Below are 10,131 nucleotides of genomic sequence, written 5' to 3'. Positions count from 1 at the left end.
GGACGCCACTAGATCCCTGGTCAGGGAACTAAGATCCCACATGCCGTGGGGCAACTAAACCCACACCTGGAGCCACAACTACTGAGTTCGTGCACTCTAGAGCCCATACACCACAACTAGAGAAGCCCACACGGCACAACTAGAGAGAAGCCCACAATGAAGACCCAGCGCAGCCAAAAAAAAAAAGAAAACTTGTAGAGGAAAATAGGAGAAAATCTTAGTGACCTTGGGTTTTGCAAAGATTTCTTAAATATGACACAAAAAGAAAACATTGATAAGTTGGGCCTCATCAAAATGTAAAACTTTTGCTCTGTTAACTAAAATGAAAAGGCAAGCCACAGACTGAGACAAAATATTGGCAAAATACATACCCAACAAAGTAGACCCAATTTTAAAATAGTTCACCAAAGATGGCAAGTAAGCATAAGAAAAGGTGATCAACATCAATTAGTTAATAGGGAAATGCAAATTGAAACCATAATGAGAAATCTCTACACACCCAATTGAATGGCTACAATTTAAAAGACAGACTAGGGACTTCCCTGGTGACCCAGTGGTTAGGATATGGCACTTTCACTGCCTGCTAGGCCCCAGTTTCAATCCCTGGTCCTAGTGGGGGAACTAAGATCCCACAAGCCATGAGCTGCAGCCAAAAAAAAGATAGACTTAAAAAATAAAAAGACAGACTATACCAAATGTTGATGTGCACCAGCTGGAACTCTAATACACTGCTGGTAGGAATGCAAAGGGTTGCCATCACTTTTGAAAATAGTTTGGAAGTTTCTCAAAAAGTGATACATATACCAACATGCAACCTAACCATCCTACTCCAAAATGTTTACCAAAGAGAAACGAAGGCATGTGCCCCTACAAAGACATGTATATGAACATTTATAGCGGTGTTATTTGTAATGGCCAATAATTGGAAACATCCCAAATGTCTATCAACAGGCGATAAATAAATTGTAGTATAATCCATATGAAGTTCATACAATAGAATACTACTCAGCAATAAAAAGGAACGACTATCTATAATATGCAACAACATGGATGAATCTCCAAATAAGTAGTCTTGAGTGACGGAGGTCATACAAAGAGTATATACTGCATGATTCTATTTATATAAAATTACGGAAAATGCAAATTATAGTGATAGATCAGTGGTTATCTGGGGTGAGGGGGTACAGAGGAAGAGATGGATTACCAAGGGGCGTGAGATAACTATCAGGGTGATAGATATGCTCAATATCTTGACTGTGGTGATGGTTTCATGGGTATATACATATGTCAAAAGTAATAAAACTGTACATTTTAATATGCATTTTATTGTATATGTTTATACTTTAATAAAGCTATAAAAACATTAAAATATGCAAAACAACTCCAGCGACATATAAAAACTATAATTTGAACCTAAAACTGCTTTTAAAAAATTCAGTCTATTAAAAAAAAACAAACCTATAATTTGGTCAGGGGAGAGGTTCCCAAGACCACCCCCAGTTTCAATGATTCATTAGGAGGACTCACAGGACTCAGCGTGTAGTCACATTCATGGCTATGATTTATGACAGTGAAAGGGTACAAAGCAAAATCAGCAAAGGAAAAAGGCAAATGGGCAAAGTCCACAGAAAACCAGACACAAGCCGCCAAGAGTCCTCTCCCAGTGGAGTCACCAGGACACACTTAATTCCCCCAGTTGTGACAACACGTGTTCTCTACCAGAGAAGCTCATTAGAGACCCTGCTCCCAAGGTTTTTATTTGGGCCTGGTCACGTAGGCACCCTTGGTCTAGCAGTACCAAAATTCCAGACTCCCAGGAGGAAAGCCGGTGTTTAGCATAAACCACATTGTTTATACAAACAGTTTAGGCACAGTGAGTTATTTCTATCAGTTAGGGTGGTTGAAACCCTCCCCAGATTCTTAGTTTCCAGATGCCAGCCAGGGCCAAACTTGTAAGTAGGCTTTTCAAAGGATAGTAGTCAGGGGGACTTCCCTAGTGGTCCAGTGGGTAAGACTCTGCACCCCCAATGCAGGAGGCCCAGGTTCGATCCCTTGTCAGGGAACTAGATCCCACATGCACGCTGCAACTAAGAAGTCCGCAACTAAGAGTTCACATGCCACAACTAAGAGACCCACATGCTGCAACTAAAGATCCTGCATACCACAGCGAAGATCCGAGTGCCGCAACTAAGACAAGGCACCGCCAAATAAATAAATAAATAATAAAAATTAATTGGCTTTAAATGGGAAAATTGTATACTGTGTGAATTATATCTCAACACAGCTCTTGTATTTTTTTAAATCAGTTAGGGTTGGTGAGTTTTGGTGAGTGGGGACAGTGCGACTGAGCATCTGCAGTTCCCAGGCTTGTACTGACAGCAGGGATGGCGCCACTTCCCATCTAAAGGAAAATACCAGATTTTTTTAAATATAGCAGATGTAGAGAGATGTAATCTACATACCGTACAACTCACCCATTTAAAAACAACCTATTTTTTTATATATCAATCTTATATTCAGTCATCTTGCTAAATTCCCATATTCCTGAAAACCTGTCTGGGCTTTTTTAGGTAGAGAACTCTATCATCTATGAATAATGACATTTCTTTTTTCCTTTCCAATCCTTATACTTTTTTTTTTTTTTTTTTTTGACCGAGCCTTGTGGCTTATGGGATCTTAGTTCCCCAACCAGGGATGGAACCCAGGCCCCAGCAGTGAAAGTGCCGAGTCCTAACCACTGGACCACCAGGGAATTCCCTAATTTATTTTTCTTATCTTACTCCACTGGCAAGGAGCACCAGAAAAAGCAACCTAGGCCAGACACTTACTAAAGTTTGGGCACTCTAACAGAGACCATGATAATGATATTGTTTAATTGTACCTTAAAAAATCCAAACATAATCTGGAGTTAGAAACAAAAACTAAGTTCAAAATTTTAAATCTGAAGATGCTCCACTTCAAGTGAAAACTCCATCCTTAAACAACAAGCTCTACCAGAGAGATTTAGAAGTTACATCCGTACTACCAGTGAAGTAACCATCAACAGACTCCACTGGTGTGCAGGGGTTTCAGGGTAAAGGAATTGAAAAATGTGCAGTACTAAAACAAAAACAATGAATAAGCTTTCCCAATTCTCTAATTGTAGCACAATTAGTGATTATTTGAATTTGGATGAAATTACGGAAGATGATTTGCATGATGGTTAATGCTTGAGTAAAACAGAGGAACATTCTTTTGAGAGGAAGCACCAGACCCAGTATCAGTGATCCGACTTCAGTGAGAGTGAGGAAAATGAAGAACTCACTATAAGTAGAAATGAAGGAAAGTTTGTTTTAAGTGAAGGAAAAGCCCCAGTAAAAAAGAATCCACCTAGGGCTTCCCTGGTGGCTCAGTTGTTGGGAGTCCGCCTGCCGATGAAGGGGACGCGGGTTCGTGCCCCGGTCCTAAAAGATCCCACAGGCCGCGGAGTGGCTGGGCCAGTGAGCCATGACCGCCGAGCCTGCGCGTCCGGTGCCTGTGCTCTGCAACGGGAGAGGCCCGCGCGTACCGCAAAAAAAAAAAAAAAAAGAACCCACCTAAATTAAAATGTAATACTTTGAGGATACCAGTAGATGGGGCTGCTGTAGCAGCTAAAATAATCAACTCACACCAAAAAGTGTTTCTCTCACTTTAGAGCCTATAAGGAAACCATCACAAATATTCAGCCCCGCAGCTAAAAGCAAGAGGTCAAAAGATTCCACCAGCAGCATCAGGAAGTAGTGGCAAGAGCAGCAGACTACTTGTGAATGTTTGTATTAAGTCTTGATAACTGGTACAATGTTTTAAAATTCCAAGCATATTCCTATAGAACACAACATCTGCTGAAACAGAAATACAGTGAAATTGAGAGATCAGCACTTCTATTTAAGGCGTGGAGGAAAGCTATGTGAATGCCTATCTGTGTATGTGTCTGTCTGTTTAAACAATCACTTTGTATTAAATCAATAATATAGCAGGGCTTCCCTGGTGGCGCAGTGGTTGAGAGTCTGCCTGCCGATGCAGGGGACACGGGCTCGTGCCCTGCCGCAGAGCGGTTAGGCCCGTGAGCCATGGCCGCTAGATCTGCGCGTCCGGAGCCTGTGCTCCACAACGGGAGAACAACGGGAGAGGCCCACAGTGAGAGGCCCGCGTACCGCAAAAAAAAAAAATAATAATAATAATATAGCAAGTGCTTCTCAGGTACTTAGTTAGCCCTACTATAATGCCAGGTAATATCTTTTTTAGGTAGATCTAAATTTATCATGAATAAATAGAGTTACAAGTATTTTATGTAAAGGTGTGAATTTTAATCATCTGCTAGTTATAACTATAATTTATATCATATATAGACATCATTTATATATGTCTCAAACCTTGTTATCCATTAAAAATTAAAAATACCTAGCCTAGTTTATTGTGCTTTGTAAAAACATAGGTGTTAACACAAAAAAAGCAATCCAGAATTATGATTAAAGTGGGCATTTGCCTTTTTATTAAAAAGCAATTGCTCCTTCAATAGCTGAATGGCTAAACAAACTGTATTACATAGAGAAAATGTAATACTACTCAGCAATAAACAAGGAATGACCTATTGACACATGCAAAAATTTGGATGGATCTCAGGACATTATACTGAGTGGAAAAAAAAAAAAACTATTCTCAAAAGACCACACACTGTGGTGGGAATGTAAATTGACACAGCCACTACGGAAAACAGAATGGAGGTTCCATAAAAAACTAAAAATAGAACTACCGTATGACCCAGCAATCCCACTACTGGGCATATACCCTGAGAAAACCATAATTCAAAAAGAGTCATGGGGCTTCCCTGGTGGCGCAGTGGTTGAGAGTTCGCCTGCCGGTGCAGGGGACACGGGTTCGTGCCCCGGTCCAGGAAGATCCCATATGCCGCGGAGCGGCTGGGCCCATGAGCCATGGCCGCTGAGCCTGCGCGTCTGGAGCCTGTGCCCCGCAAGGGGAGAGGCCACAACAGTGAGAGGCCTGCGTACCGCAAAAAAAAAAAAAAAAAAAAAGAGGGGGATGGGTGAGGTGGATGAAGAAGAGTTCATTGAGAACTTATCTACGAGACAGACTCACAGACATAGACAACAGCCTTGTGTTTGCCGGGGGCGGGGGGAGGGATGGACTGGGAGGTTGGGGTGAGCAGATGCAACTATTATATAGAGAATGGATAAACAACAAGGTCCTACTGCATAGCTCAGGGAACTATATTCGATATCCCGTAATAAACCATAATGGAAAAGAATGTGAAAAAGAATGTATATCTATATATGCATAACTGAATCACTTTGCTATAGAGCAGAAATTAATATATTGTAAAACAACTATACTTCAATAAAATTAATTTTTTTTTTTAAAGTTCATTGAGGGGGCTTCCCTGGTGGCACAGTGGTTAAGAATCTGCCTGCCAATGCAGGGGACATTGGTTCGAGCCCTGGTCTGGGAAGATCCCACATGCCACAGAGCAACTAAGCCCGTGCACCACAACTACTGAGCCTGCGCTCTAGAGCCCGTGAGCCACAACTACTGAGCCCACGAGCCGCAACTACTGAAGCCCACGTGCCTAGAGCCTGTGCTCCGCAATAAGAGAAGCCACCGCAATGAGAAGCCCACGCACCGCAACAGAACAACGCAGCCAAAAATAAATAAATAAATAAATAAAATTATTTTTAAAAAAAGTTCATTGAGATCTCAGACAACAGGGGAAAAGGGAGCCAAGGTATAGAATCTACCACATGGAATGGAGCAACTCTGTATCTGGAAGGTATGCTCATCACCTGAGGAAGGACTAAAGAAAGACAACATAAAGAAAAGACTTGGTAAAACTGGAAGAAGAAAAAAAAAGATTTGGGGAGAGGATCTGGAGGGTACTGAGGAATTCAAAATTGTTCCCACTTTCTAGCTTAAGGTCTTACTCTCCTATTGATATGTTTCTTTGAGGGGTGGGAGGGCAGTATATTCCCATTGGAAGATGGTAGGAAATAAGATTCACCTTAATTGAAATGTGCTTTATCATCAACTTTGCTATTGCATAAAATAAAGGATGACAATTGTTATGGGCTTAATTGTATCCTCTCATAATTCATATGTTGAAATCCTAACCCCCAGTGCATCATAATGTGACTGTGCTTGGAGACAGAATCTGCAATGAGGTAATTAAGGTCAAATGAGGTCATATAGGTAGGCCCTAATCCACTATGACTGCTATCCTTATTAAGAGGAGATGAGGACAGACATGCATATACACAGAGAAAAATCATGTGAAGACACAGCAAGAAGGCAGCCTTCTGCTAGCCAAGGAAAGAAGACTCAAAAGAAACCAAACCTGCTGACCTTGATCTTGGGCTCTCAGCCTCCAGAACTGGCAGAAAATAAATTTCTGTTGTTTAAGCCACCGAGTCTGTGGTATTTTGTTATGGCAGTCCTAGCAATACATCAATCTAAATAAAAAGTACTCTGCCTAGAGTTGCTTTCATGCCAAAGAAACTTTCCTGTGCTTCCCTAGGTCTTATAAGCCAACATCTATTAAGAGATAGTAAAATCTGTCATGCTATTAAGAATTATTGAAATTGCTTAATTATCTGAATATGGGATGTTGATAAACTACTGCCAACTTTTTGTCCCCTTTCTGATCCATAGGAAGACTCAAACAAATCCAATTTATCCATTTGGCACTGCAGGCAGAGTGCCCAGGGCCCACAAGCTTTTCCAGAAAAGGAAATGTACAAGAAAATGTCTGAGATCTGGGCATGAAAAGGGCAGGTACTAGTTCTAAATAAGAAAACAAAACTACAAAATTAAGAGATGCTTCATTAAATTTATATATAAACTTCATTAATTTTTCATTTTAAAACATACAAATTTCCCTACATTTGAAAATAATGAGGACTTTAGCTTTTTGCATTTCTCAGGAATTCTCACATATGCACAATGATTGCTTAAAACTCACATCAAATCGTGAGTCAACACTCAAATAATTTCAAAAACAAGAATAATCCATTCAAAAAATTTTTGAGAAAAATTTTCAACATTGGATATGGGTGCATCTTAATATTTGATGACACGGGGTAGGGTCTCCCTTTTCTCCCTCCATTCCCTAACTGCCCGTCTCCTTCAGCTCCAAATCACTAATCATAGTTCAGAGAGGCGGGGGCAGTGATTCCTGCAAGGGAGGGCTGGGGGGTTGTGAGGGCAAAACTTCCAGGGGCTAGGAGGATGAGGAGCTCAGAAAAGAAGCAAACACAGGGACTTCCCTGGCAGTCCAGTGGTTAAGAAACTGTGCTTCCGCTGCAGGGGGCACAGGTTCCATCCCTGGCTGGGGAACTAAGATCCTGCATGCTGTGAGGTGCAGTCAAAAAAAAAAAAAAAAAAGAAGCAAGCACAAACAGGTCGTGTATGATATACATGGAAATGCAAAACATATAAGCCTAAATACATCCTGGACCCTTTAAAACGTAAGTGACAGATTTAACAAGTAGTGTATCTAATGCTGTATTTCCACATCTAGAGGCAGGAGGCCACCTCTAGAGAGCAGCCCCTGGCTTACATCCAGCAAGAAAACAGCAACTTCAGTCCTACAACATTGCAACAACTTGCAGTAGCTTGGAAGTGGAGTAGCTAGTGGAATCTTCCCCAGTCAAGTCTCCAGATAAGACTCCAACCTAGCCAACAACTTGATTACAACCTTCTCGGACCCTCAGTAGATGACACTGCTAAGCCATGCCCAGACTCCTGACTCACAAAAACTATGGGATGACAAATATATGTCACTTTATGCCACTAGGTTTGTGGTCATCTGTTCCACAGCAATAAAAACTAATACAGTGAGCCAAGCTAGGCCCATATGTTTATTTAAACCTCATTTAAATATTAAATAATTTATGCTTCACTTAAGAAAGGAATTGGGGCAGATTAAGGCTACAAGTGGTCCTTTAAGGTTCATGTGTAGCTGTTTAACACACAGATTAGAGAAAAACAATTAAAATTACAAAATGTGAGAAGGTTATGGTGAAAAGCACTATGATTGTTGAATAATCTGAATGTAATCAAATTGTAAATAACAGCATCCTAAGAAAACAAAAGAAAAAAATACTCAAAGGTATGCATTAAAACTGAGGTAGGGACTTGCCTGGCAGTCCAGTGGTTAAGACTGTGCTTCTGGGACTTCCCTGGTGGCGCAGTGGTTAAGAATCCACCTGCCAATGCAGGGGACACGGGTTCGATCCCTGGTCTGGGAAGATCCCAGATGCCGTGGAGCAACTAAGCCTGTGTGCCACAACTACTGAGCCTGCGCTCTAGAGCCCGCGCGAGCCACAACTACTAAGCCCACGAGCTACAACTACTGAACCCTCATGCCTACTGAAGCCCGCGTGCCTAGAGCCCATGCTCTGCAACAAGAGAAGCCACTGCAATGAGAAGCCCGTACACTGCAATGAAGAGTAACCCCCGCTCACTGCAACTAGAGAAAGGCTGCATGCAGCAACAAGGACCCAACACAGCCAAAAATAATTAATTAAAAAAAAAAAAAGACTCCATGCTTCCACTGCAGGGGGCATGCATTTGATCCCTAGTCGAAGAACTGAGATTCTGCATGCCAAGGGGCACAGACAAAAAAAAAAAGAGGCAGAAAAATTGTTGCAGCCCTCTCTGCTTGAAGTCAAAACAGTGTTGACCACCAATCTCCTTTAAGTAATATTTCAAGGATTTTTTTTTAAGTTAAAGGGACATAAAGAATAATTGTACATAGTTTTATACTTTGTAATACTTAAATGTGTTATAGTCTATTCATGGATCACTTTATATTTTCTTCTTGTTGCAACATCTTCATGGTTACCCTTTGGATTACAACTGTCATCTTACATTTCTAAGAAACTAGCTTGAACTCAGCTTTAGTAGTATACAAAACTGATTCTATACAGTTCTGTCCTTCCCCTTTATGTTGTTACTGTTACAAACTGTATCTTTGGACATTGTGATTTCCTGCCTCATGTTTATTATTTAGTCACATTCTGAGTAGGGCCTCCAACAATGTGCCTTTTTAATATCTGCTCCAGGTGATCTTTACATTTAAGACCACTGAGATACTCCTACTGAAGTGGAAATAAGGGTACAATGAGGGTGGTGGAGCAATCTAGGAAGAAAGTAGGGTTTGCAATGATAGTAAGACAGAAAGACATCTTGCAAAGTTACAATAAGGCAAACACAAGGTTAAAATAAACAGACTAGGGCTTCCCTGGTGGCGCAGTAGTTGAGAGTCCGCCTGCCAATGCAGGGGACACGGGTTCGTGCCCCGGTCCGGGAAGATCCCACATGCCGTGGAGCGGCTGGGCCCGTGAGCCATGGCCACTGAGCCTGCACGTCCGGAGCCTGTGCTCCGCAACAGGAGAGGCCACAACAGTGAGAGGCCCGCGTACCGCAAAAAAAATAAAATAAAAAATAAAATAAATAAAGACTAATAGTGTTATTCTGTAACGTTATCATCTGGCAACATGTTGAAATGTTTAAAAGTATATATATTGCTTCCAACTGACATCATAAAAATTATCAAGTATGCTATTAAGACATTGGAAATTTCCTAAAAGCAAATTCTTTATCATTTTTTTACCTCCATCTAATTCTTACCAACACCACACCATTACTGGTTCCAGTTCACCTTATGTGTAGCTTTTAGAAAGTGCAAAATACAAGGAGGTGGAAAGGATATGTTTTCCCTTCTGGAGGTGTATCATTCTCTGAGGGAGTATGCAGAGGTCCCCGTCAAGCTCTGTTGAGCCCTGACCTCTGTGGGGAATCACTGCTCTCCTTCAACCTTTTCATTTTATAAGTGGAAAACTGGGACTCAAAGGAACAGACCTGCCAAAGATTAGCGTTGCTGAGCCTGAATTAAAACCTATTTCCTTGGAATTTAAGAAAAAAAAAATGTCATTAAGAACCTAGGAGTAAAACAGGAATAAAGACACAGACCTACTAGAGAATGGACTTGAGGATATGGGGAGGGGGAAAGGTAAGCTGTGACAAAGCGAGAGAGAGGCATGGACATATATACACTACCAAACGTAAGGCAGATAGCTAGTGGGAAGCAGCCGCATAGCA

The sequence above is a fragment of the Delphinus delphis genome, chromosome 2 (genome assembly GCF_949987515.2).
Source record: "Delphinus delphis chromosome 2, mDelDel1.2, whole genome shotgun sequence".
Lineage (NCBI taxonomy): Eukaryota > Metazoa > Chordata > Mammalia > Artiodactyla > Delphinidae > Delphinus > Delphinus delphis.
The sequence above is the reverse complement of the archived record's forward strand: the minus strand, read 5'-3'. Positions refer to the sequence as shown.